Below are 10,784 nucleotides of genomic sequence, written 5' to 3'. Positions count from 1 at the left end.
AGGAGATTGAATGACCGACCGTCTGCTCTCTGGGCACACTCCCTATCCACTAGACCACAGAGGTTTAAAATTTCCTATGGAAACTGATACAAGAAACTGTAGAATAAATAAAACAATTATCCCCATATATTAACCTTCATATATCCCAGTAACCTAGTATGATTAAGGACTGTAAGTAATCGAGATGGCATGGGCCAGAAAAGCTAGTTATTCATATTATGAGCAACATAGCATGGGGTCAGGGTACGATGACACACAATCAACCAAGTCACCAAGCCATGCCATCACGGTATGTTGAAAACAAAACATGATCAAGAGGCTTCCACCTGAATTCCATTTGGTCAGTGACAAGCTGAGCTAGGACCAATTCCAACTTGGCATACCAACAAGGAGTGTTGTATTTTAAATGTTCCCATCATACATTTTCAATTGCAAATGCTGCTTTCAAATTTTGCTACAATCCTTCATATATCCTTCTTGGAAAATTCAAAATGTCCAAACCAAAGGATAATCGGTTTCAAATAAAACAAACCATTTCATCATCATCACTAACAAATCACAAGCCTCTACCTGCATGTGGCAAGCACATAAAATCTAGACACAGATTCGAAATAGGTGAATGACCTGTACAGATATTTTTATGAATTTGAGACGCTCAAAGCAAGAAGAAAATCTAATGCCAAGACCAGGATCTCCAGGGAGTTCTGTGTTCCACATTCACAGGAGAAATCTGACACTGGTGGTTAGCAAGACATTGTTCAACAACAGCATAGATTTCCTTCAAAACACTCAAGGTTAGTAAGACATTGTTCAACAACAGCATAGATTTCCTTCAAAACACTCAAGGTGAGTGAGACATTGCTCAGCACAAGCATACATTTCCTCCAACCTATTATGATGCACATCACTCAGTTGGCAAAATACAACCAGAAATATAATTGCAAGTGTTTTTCCACAAACAGAATGTTTGTGTGTGTGTGTGTGTGTGTGTGTGTGTGTGTGTGTGTGTGTGTGTGTGTGTGTGTGTGTGTGTGTGTGTGTGTGTGTGTTTGTGTAACAATACGTTTCCATGTGTGTGTGTCTGTGTGCATGATTGTGCATCTGTGTGTGTCCGTGCATTTGCGTGCGTGAGTGCGTGCAGGCACTCGGGCGGGCGTGTATGGTGGGGCTAAGAGAGAAGATACATAGTGAGTGATTGTACAGAGTTTTATGTGGCACAATGGCACAATGGCACAGCTGGTTGTCCATCCTATATGTCATTGATCAGAATCAAGTGAGCATTAAACATTGCTACAGACAGCAATATTCCAGCGACATCATGATATCATACTCTAGCTGTATCATTGCAGCCTGGAAATAGTCAAGTCTAGACACTCCAGTGACCTAAACCATGAGCAGGATCCATGTCACTGGGACACAATGTCACAGAATCAGCCAAATCACCAAGCATGACCATCCAATCCTCTGTCATTGGCTCTTATAATAAGCCTGGCATACAGTGCACCAACAGGGTTACAAGTGTGGAATACAGGGTACCTAGCTCCAACAGGGCTACAAGTGTGGGATACAGGGTACCTAGCTCCAACAGGGCTACAACTAGTGTGGAATACAGGATACCTAGCTCCAACAGGGCTACAAGTGTGGGATACAGGGTACCTAGCTCCAACAGGGCTACAAGTGTGGGATACAGGGTACCTAGCTCCAACAGGGCTACAACTAGTGTGGAATACAGGATACCTAGCTCCAACAGGGCTACAACAAGCATGGGATACAGGGTACCTAACTCCAACCTACAACATGCATGGCATACAGGGTACCTCCTCTTCCTAGTAACTCCAACAGGGCTACAAGACATTACACTTTAATATCACACTTAAATGTACCTGGGTTGTATCAACAAACTGTTAGAAATATTCACAAATATTGAGGGAAGTTAAATCTTACCTGCCAGATATGTTCTGCAAATATTCCAGTATGTCTGAAAGATAAAGAAACATATTTAGACTTTTCCGCTGCAACAAACAAATAACACAACAAGCCAGCTGCATGAAAGTCAACCACCTACAAGGGGCGTTCAATAAGTTTTGCAACTTCAATATAAGACCAAGGCGCAGAATATCTTTTGCACTTTTATTTTTCAATATAATCTCCATTTACCTCAATACACTTATTCCATTTGTCCTTCGGGCTTTTAATACCACTTTTATAGAAATCTGCAGATTGGCCCTCTAACCCCGCCTCTGTGGCAGCCTTTATGTCCTCGTCATCCTGGAAGCGTCTTCCACGTAGGGCAGATTTCATTTGCCGGAACAGGAAATAGTCACTGGGGGCTAAGTCTGGACTGTACGGTGGGCAATTCTCGACTTGTGAGCGTTGTCATGCAAAAGTAGAATACCACGTGTTAATATCCCACGGCTTTCTGGCGAATAGATTTTCGTAATTCCTTCATTACATTAGCATAATCCTGTCCATTGAATGCAGTTTTTGGTAGCATGTAATCAATCAGTAATATGCCTCTTGCATCCCAAAATATGGTGGCCATTACCTTGCCAGCCGATGGTTGAGTGCAAAACATCCTCGGAGGCAGAGAATTGGGGCGCTTCCATTGCATGGATTCCAATTTAGTTTCTGGGTCCCAGTGGTGGATCCATGTTTCATCACCTGTCACCAGACGAGAAAGAAGGTCTTGACAACTTTCAGTTCTCTGATGGCGATCTTGAGCTCTGAGGTTTCTAGGTACCCATCTTGTAGATACCTTGGACATACCAAGATGCTCATGAATAATGGTTACAACAGTTCCAAATGATATTTGGAATTCCCTAGAAAGTTCAGATACTTTCACTCGTCAGTCAGACAAAATTCTTTTTTCTATAGCAGCAATGGTTTCCGGTTGAGTGGCATCTGAAGGCCTGCCTGACCTTGGGTCATTGTCTTTGGATTCCCTACCCCTTTTAAACTGTAGCGACCAACGGCAAACTGTGGAATTGCCAGGAGCATCCTTACCCATCACTTTACACATGCGATCATGAATTTCTTTTGCTTTGCATCCCTCCTTGGTAAGGAACTTATTTACAGTGCATGGTTCATGTTAGAGAGAACCCATGATTGTGACCACCCTTAGGTGAATGAAGCCATCACATCTAATTTATTGTTGTGTCTAGAACTTGTTATGACATGTGTCAACCTGATGTTAAGACTAGTGTCTCACCTGCCACACGTTGACGTTGTTTGTGTAAACACAAATGCCCAATTTGCAAAACTTATTGAAAGCCCCTCTATTATAAGTTGTAGCAGTATCACAGAGGTACTTATGGTTTTATAAGTCCTGGGATGCACAAAACCACATGTTCCCCTGAGTGATACTCCAACAACAAATTTACCTTACTGACATGTTTTAATATGACATTGTAAAATAATAAAAACACACTCAAATTTGACTTTCATTCACTCAGATAAAGTGTGCGGCTTTTTGCTTCGAAGCAGGGCAGCCTGTGTTGTTCATGGCGGGGTATAAGAGATTTATTTTCCCCCTGAGAAATTTATTTCCTTCCAAGGCGGGATACATGGTATTTTATCAAGATCATGTGAACCAATCAGAGCTCATCATCCTGACATGGAAGTATGATAATGCTGATGACAAGTGTCTGTACAAAATCAGGGGGCAGTTTCACGCAGGGAACAACCTAGTGCCGATTGCAACAGGTTTCTATTCAATATCAGGGTCCTATTTGAAGAAGGTCACTGCTGTCACATTGCTGTCACCTTGTTGTGGTCACATTGGGGTCACATTGCAGTCATATATGAAAGTTTGTTCTTCATAACATCTGCACAACGTATCATGACAGAATTTCTCAACACCATTTTGCCAGGACATTAATAAATATCTTATATGTGAAATCACAGATGTGTGCACCGTAGAGCACCATGACACAATCAATCTGGTTTGGAACCAAACTCAAAAACAAATCCAACCTGTAACACAATTTCACTATCACCAAGAGTGACAACAACTGGTTGATTTCTGATGCATTCACAGCCTATAGCATTTCAAAACATATCTAAACACAATCTTAAGTTGTCAGCTGTACTTCTGTGTCGATAAAGGTCATAAAATCACCAGATAGTTGTGTAAACATTAGAGGGCAAAAACAATCTCCACCAATGGGAAATCCAATAGGGAAAATCACCATCTACAATAATACAAGACTTGTTCTTACTGCTCTAGATTCAAAAAGCAAGTTGTACAATCAGGTCAAGCAAACATATGAAAACAAAGAGTATGCACATCAAAGAACGGGGCTGATAACCGCTCATCTGAACACACAATGGTGTGAGCGATCCAAGATGATGTTTGTATGGCAAAATTACACTGCAGCGATCAATGTTACCATTAACTGCTGGCTCATTCATAGAGGTGGTATCACTTGAAACAGTCAGCTTTGCATGGAATTGAATGTAATGGAGCCTAAAGAAAGTGTTGGTTATCCCTGGTAAACAGACATTGTCCTTTACAAAAACACAGCTGACTGACTGCTGTGTGAGTGAGTGGTTGCTTACTTGCCATTTACATGAGTAAGTGGTTGGTTTTACTTGCTATTTACCTCAGTCAGTGGTTGGTTAATTGCTTTTACATCAGTGAGTAAGTGGTTGGTTACTTGCTATTTACATGAGTGAGTGAGTGGTTGGTTTTACTTGCTATTTACCTCAGTCAGTGGTTGGTTAATTGCTTTTACATCAGTGAGTAAGTGGTTGGTTACTTGCTATTTACATCAGTGAGTAAGTGGTTGGTTACTTGCTATTTACGTGAGTGAGTGAGTGGTTGGTTTTACTTGCTATTTACCTCAGTCAGTGGTTGGTTAATTGCTTTTACATCAGTGAGTAAGTGGTTGGTTACTTGCTTTTCTACAGTAAGTGGTTGGAAATTTGCTATTTACATGTGTGAGTGAGTGGTTGGTTAATGACTATTTACATGAGTGAGTGAGTGGTTGGTTTTACTTCCTATTTACATCAGTCAGTGGTTGGTTAATTGCTTTTACATCAGTGAGTAAGTGGTTGATTACTTGCTTTTATATCAGTAAGTGGTTGGAAATTTTCTATTTACTTGAGTGAGTGAGTGGTTGGTTTTACTTGCTGTTTACAGCAGTCAGTAGTTGGTTTGTTAGGTGATAAACTTACTGTGTTTTGAAATTGGAATGAGTGAGTGATTAAGTATGGTTTTATACCGCTTTTAGCAATATTCCAGCAATATCACAGCAGGGGACACCAGCAAACCAGCAAACACTTTAACCACTAACCCGTTTTGATATTTGAGGTAGTCTAACTGTAGATAAGATATCTCTGATTATAATTTGGAACTGTTTGCATCAGTGTGTGAGTGGTTGGTTACCGTCTACATCTGCGTGTGCTTGGGTGCATGAGTGAGTGAGTGGTTGGTTACGTGGATGTTGCTGTAATACTGCCTTAATTGTGCTTGTGTGTTACAATGAGTGAAAAACATTGATAAATTGGATTCCGAGACTAGGATGACTTTTTCACTGTGTGTAACTACTTTCCTAGGTAAGTAGTGTCAGATAGTATCATAACTTAACATATTTTCGTCATGGCAACAATTACGTGGTCACAGCTACTTTAAGGTTGAGAACAGATATTCTTGTACTGAAAGGCATCTATTCTTCTCCTCTCAAGCTGGAGCAGATTTATGAAAGAGATGCTTATTACATTGACACATTATGGTATATCAACAATGTATCCAGGTCAGAGTATTCATATATTCCCGACTTCTACTTCCTGGATCAGGTAGTTAACCCATGCAATCATTCAAGCAGCAGGTGCTTGGCCTATATACATCCTTACCACCTCAAACAACATTATCAGTTATTTTGTGACCACAATCTATGACGGTTCCCATGACTAAAATAAGGTAATATGTTTATTCAGTATGTAATTAATATCAACATCCAGATGTGAAGTATGGGTCAGTGCTTCAATAAACAAGGGCTTATTGAAGAAATATTTTGCACATTTATTCCTGATAGAAAACTACACATTATTATATAAAAATATCCTGATGTTTTCAATCATACCAAGGTTAAAACCAAAGTGAACATAAAATTCGTAAATTTTCTTGAACTTAGCTGAATTTCTTTATTGAAGATGGTTTGTGTTTAATGTTAGGACCTGTTCAAATCGTTTAATTTGTGCAAATTGATTTCAATAATCATATCTCTGACATCTTAATTTTAACTGAGTATAAGTTTGATTATCTTTATCCAAACGATAAACAGAATAAAAACTCAATTTTCGAGGTCATCATGTCAGCTGCAGAAATAAGAGTGAGTGGGTTTAACTCCATTATTCCAGTTATATCACAACGTGTCAGGGTGGGTGGGTGGGTGAGTGAGTGAGTGAGTGAGTGAGTGAGTGAGTGAGTGAGTGAGTGAGTGAGTGAGTGAGTGAGTGAGTGAGTGAGTGAGTGAGTGAGTGAGTGAGTGAGTGAGTGAGTGAGTGAGTGAGTGAGTGAGTCAGTGAGTGAGTCAGTGAGTGAGTCAGTGAGTGAGTGAGTTGAATTTAACGTCTCTTTGAACAGCATTTCAGTTAGGAAGAAAGCCCAAAGTGATGCAGCTCTCAGACGTTTACCACTTTGTTGAAACCCACGAGCATGGGTATGGTGCAAACAAACCTACAAACATACCTTGTTCGGTTAACCTGGATTTGAACACATGATCATAGGCAACTGCAACTCTGCACAGCAATGCGGCACTTTAGACAGGGACAACCGTGATCCCATAAAGAAGACAAGGACTAAATGCTAAGTTATCCATTACTGAACACAATGTTACACCGCTGAACTTCCAATTCTTTTAAAAGTGTCAAATTCACACATTTTCCTATTTACTTGCCAAGGGCACGAAGTTTTGACTCCTATATAAATCCCTGGGTCAGCTCACAAGCATGGGAAACTGGGAAACTGGGAAACTGGGACACTGGGGCTTTGGGACACTGGGGCTTATACTTGCCAGAATCAATATAGGAGACCTACTACAAGAAATGGGTGAGTGAAATATTTTATGTCACAATTAAGAATTGACTTTACTACTTTTTTACATTTATGGAGGTATAAACATAACAAACAGTGTGAATATTGTATAAAGCAACATAGCACAGTGTCAACAGCCATGTTTATGTTTCTATCTCCATAGACGCAAACACATATTAATGCTTCTAAATAAATATGTCGACAACAGTAAACTCACAGACTGCCTATTTATCATTTATTAACACAAAAAACTGGAAATAATACAACATAAGTGATATTGTTCAGTCCAATATATAATAATTGAATTTTCCTTGTGTTCATTGAAATTCCTGCATTCTGATTAGCTGAATTGGTCACGTGTTATTGCATTCATTTCCCAATGAATGTAAAAAAGTAAGCCACGCCAACCGAAGCGCACTACTTTTATTACTACGGAGTGTCGGGTAATCCTAATATTACGTACGAGGGAATTCCCTTTCTGCTCACGTGTATCGCCATGCACTGGGCATTTAGAGAAATTCATGCACATTCCTTGTCCATACAACCCTTGAGACCGAAGGCTGAGAAGGAATGAAACAGCAAATGTGCAGACTCGCTCGCCTGTTTTTGTCCCGCTCGCCTCGGTGCCTCAACTTTCATTTCTTCGGGTTTCATTTCTAACTAGCATTTTTCCAACTGGGTCTTCCCGTTCTCAGGGAACTAATGTTCGAATCTGGTGGTAACTGACTATGTCACTTGAAACAGACGCCTTCTTCCGGACATATTTGTTCCGTCTTGTTACAGTCTGACTGTTGCAGTTCTTCTCGCCGCTTTCCTTGTTTGACAAGTCCTATGAACTTTGTTTTAATCCAGCTCTCCATTGATTGGCTACTGACTGTGTGGGCGTGTCAAGTTATGTACATAAATTAAACAATCACCTGATTCATGTCACGCCACAGTATGTATTCCTACACCGGGAATGTTTATCAATCTCGTCATTTTTGTCTGCTTTAATATAAACAACAATTTTTGGTTAAACTATTATATATTATATGCTACGCAGATTTATACAGTTTGCACACCAGTAATATACACAGTCAATCCTTAAATGCAACACTGGGGCACGGGTGGCCCAGTTGTCTAAGGCTCCGCAATTCGCTGTGCAGAGTTGCGTCCCTTGGGCATGCCAGAAACCTATGATTGTGGGTTCGAATCCCTGTTCGCCCTGATTATGTTTCTAGGTTTGTCAGCACCATACCCGTGCTCGTGGGTTTCACCGAAGATCTGCATCACTTGGGGCTTTCCTCCCACATTAAGCTGACACGCCCTGATATAACTGGAATAATTTTAAAAGCGGCGTTAAACACAACTCACTATAATGCAACACAAGCCCTACCCATTTTATAATCAACCAATCAGGAAACAGTAGTCCACTGGTGGGCGTGGCCTTATTATTTATTTTGGTTTATGCAAAACATATTGCTTGGTTAGCCAATCAAATGCCACAGAATCACTTGCAATAGATTTTGCAATATTCCAGCTATATGACATCAAAACTATCCTGCCTACAACCCTTTCAGGAATGGCTGCATGAATCATACCCAACACTTTGATCCTGCATCATGTAACACAACTCAATGTTATGAGAAGACATTCCTCAGCATAATAAACTTTGTATTTTTCATTGTAAAAATAGCAATGATCTTTACGAGTGGGATACATCATATATGGCACTGTTGTGTAATTCATACCAAGGATGCCGTAAATGAATGCTGTTTTTACTACATGTAACAGAAACATTCCACCTATTCCGGCTGAATAAAAACATGGTATATTTTTATCATAGCCTTAGGATGTTGCAGGTTCTGGATCACATTGCACACATTGAGGTCAGCCAATGTTTATCTATCTGTTGAATCATCAAAGACTCGTTATAACCCACCTGTTGTATATGGCTGACTAATAATGCAACCAGTAAATGTATCCTGATGGAAAGAAGTAAGGGAACTGATATAAAGGCTATATACTATATATGATGTTTTATTTAGGAGATAAACATACAGTGTTTTCAATGTAGAGCTCGGTTACCTGTAGATTTAACCGCGCTAAATTGAATTTGGAACTGATTGCACAGCGTGAGGTTTCAAATGTTAAATTTAGCGTATATTGCCACACATCCTTTGAATATTGTAGTAACCGCAACCGTAGATTTTGTAAGCAATAATTGTACATATAATTATTTAAATATGCCTACCAACAATGACTGAAAAAAAGTACTATTCCAGGAATATTAGCTTCCTCGGTGATGCGACCGTCAAACCAGCTGTTTCAATCAGAGGGGGTTTATTGTGATTTAATAGCCTCTGATTGACCAATCAGAATAGAGTAATTTCCAAATTCATGGTAGAATATAAAAATTAACTACTGCAAGGTCATTGTATGAAGACATAGACCCTTAGACTACCTCAGACCCAATTCTTGAGGTGAGGTGGCCTGACCAGACCAAGGCCATGGTATAATCAATTGTTTTGTTAAACTGAAATTCATTTATAAAGCGGTTAATGTCACCAAATCTTTTTCAGTCCTCTGTTTTATTACAATTTAGTTGAGGTCTTCATGGACATGAATGGCAAACCGTGTATTGTCACTCGCAGATGCAATGTTGTTTTCTTGCTGACAAAGTCAATGTTGATCATGTGAGAGGTCAATAGTGATCAGGTGATGAGTCAATACTTGTGGTCAATGTCTGTCATGTGATTTGACGATACCTGTTAAAGTCTGTTTTGTATAGTGAGGTCAGCATTGAAATTTATCACATGATCTGGATTAACAAATGAAAGTCAAAGTCTCTTACTATAGGTATGGCAAAATCAATTTGTGACGTCATGAACAAATGATATTGTTAACAATGAAGCAACATATCATCATATCAATTCAGCATTGAGAATTGCAATGCCCCGCAGAACAGTATTGTAGTGGTACAAAAGATCTAATGGAATGGCATTTGCCATATTTCTTATGGAAACAGCTTGATGTGGACGTTCCTATGAGAGACATATTTATTGTTTGAAAAATGAAAACAAAAAATAATTGACTCTTTTGCACCCTTTTGTAATCTGTTTAAAGCAATCGAATCACTGAGTAACTTTGACCTTCAGTCACACGCAAATAAAAGCAACATGCCGTGACATAACTGGAATACTGTTCAAAGCGGTCTTAACACCAGCTCATTCACTCATGCTAACTGCAGATTTTTGTGATGTAACAAATATGAAGCATGCATACCATACTTTCTGAATTAAATTATGTACAAGTCTTTTAATTCATGAAGGACCTTCAAGGTGACCTTGAAGTTTAACATAACCATGACTAATGACTGGTTTCCATTTTATACGATATATCATGAACTAAATGTTTGGAAATTTGAGGCATTTTAAGGATGTGGCCTCCAGTGACTCTAGTCATGTGACACTGATCAAGGTCACCCACAAGGTGATGCATTGGAGATGCCATGTTAGAGATCATGTATATATACTTTCATCAAATTCCTATCATAAATTCTCAAATTATCACATACACAAGCTCATAGGACACCTATTTCACACTGAGTGACCTTCAATGTCATATAATCAAGTGTTGTTCCCCAGGGGTACAGAGGAGATGTCAATCAGGTCATCTGTCATTAGTGCATGATTGAGAAAACCAATTGTGGTAGGGTGGTGGTCAAATTCATTTAGAACATCAAGCCCTTAAAGGGGTTTGCTTAATG

The 10,784-nt window shown here is 39.4% G+C and overlaps 1 long non-coding RNA gene across 1 annotated transcript in view; it reads right to left on the bottom strand.

Moving 5' to 3' along the window:
• Window positions 1–1,944: 1,944 nt before the first annotated feature.
• LOC125378348 overlaps window positions 1,945–10,784 on the bottom strand; it is a 167,563-nt gene continuing 158,723 nt past the window's right edge. Inside the window, exon 3 of the long non-coding RNA XR_007220213.1 lies at window positions 1,945–1,978. This is a non-coding gene — a long non-coding RNA (uncharacterized LOC125378348). The remainder of the gene's footprint in view (window positions 1,979–10,784) is intronic.

The sequence above is a fragment of the Haliotis rufescens genome, unplaced genomic scaffold (assembly GCF_023055435.1).
Source record: "Haliotis rufescens isolate VD_foot unplaced genomic scaffold, xgHalRufe1.0.p SCAF_12, whole genome shotgun sequence".
Lineage (NCBI taxonomy): Eukaryota > Metazoa > Mollusca > Gastropoda > Lepetellida > Haliotidae > Haliotis > Haliotis rufescens.
This window is presented reverse-complemented; position numbering and strand designations above follow the sequence as displayed.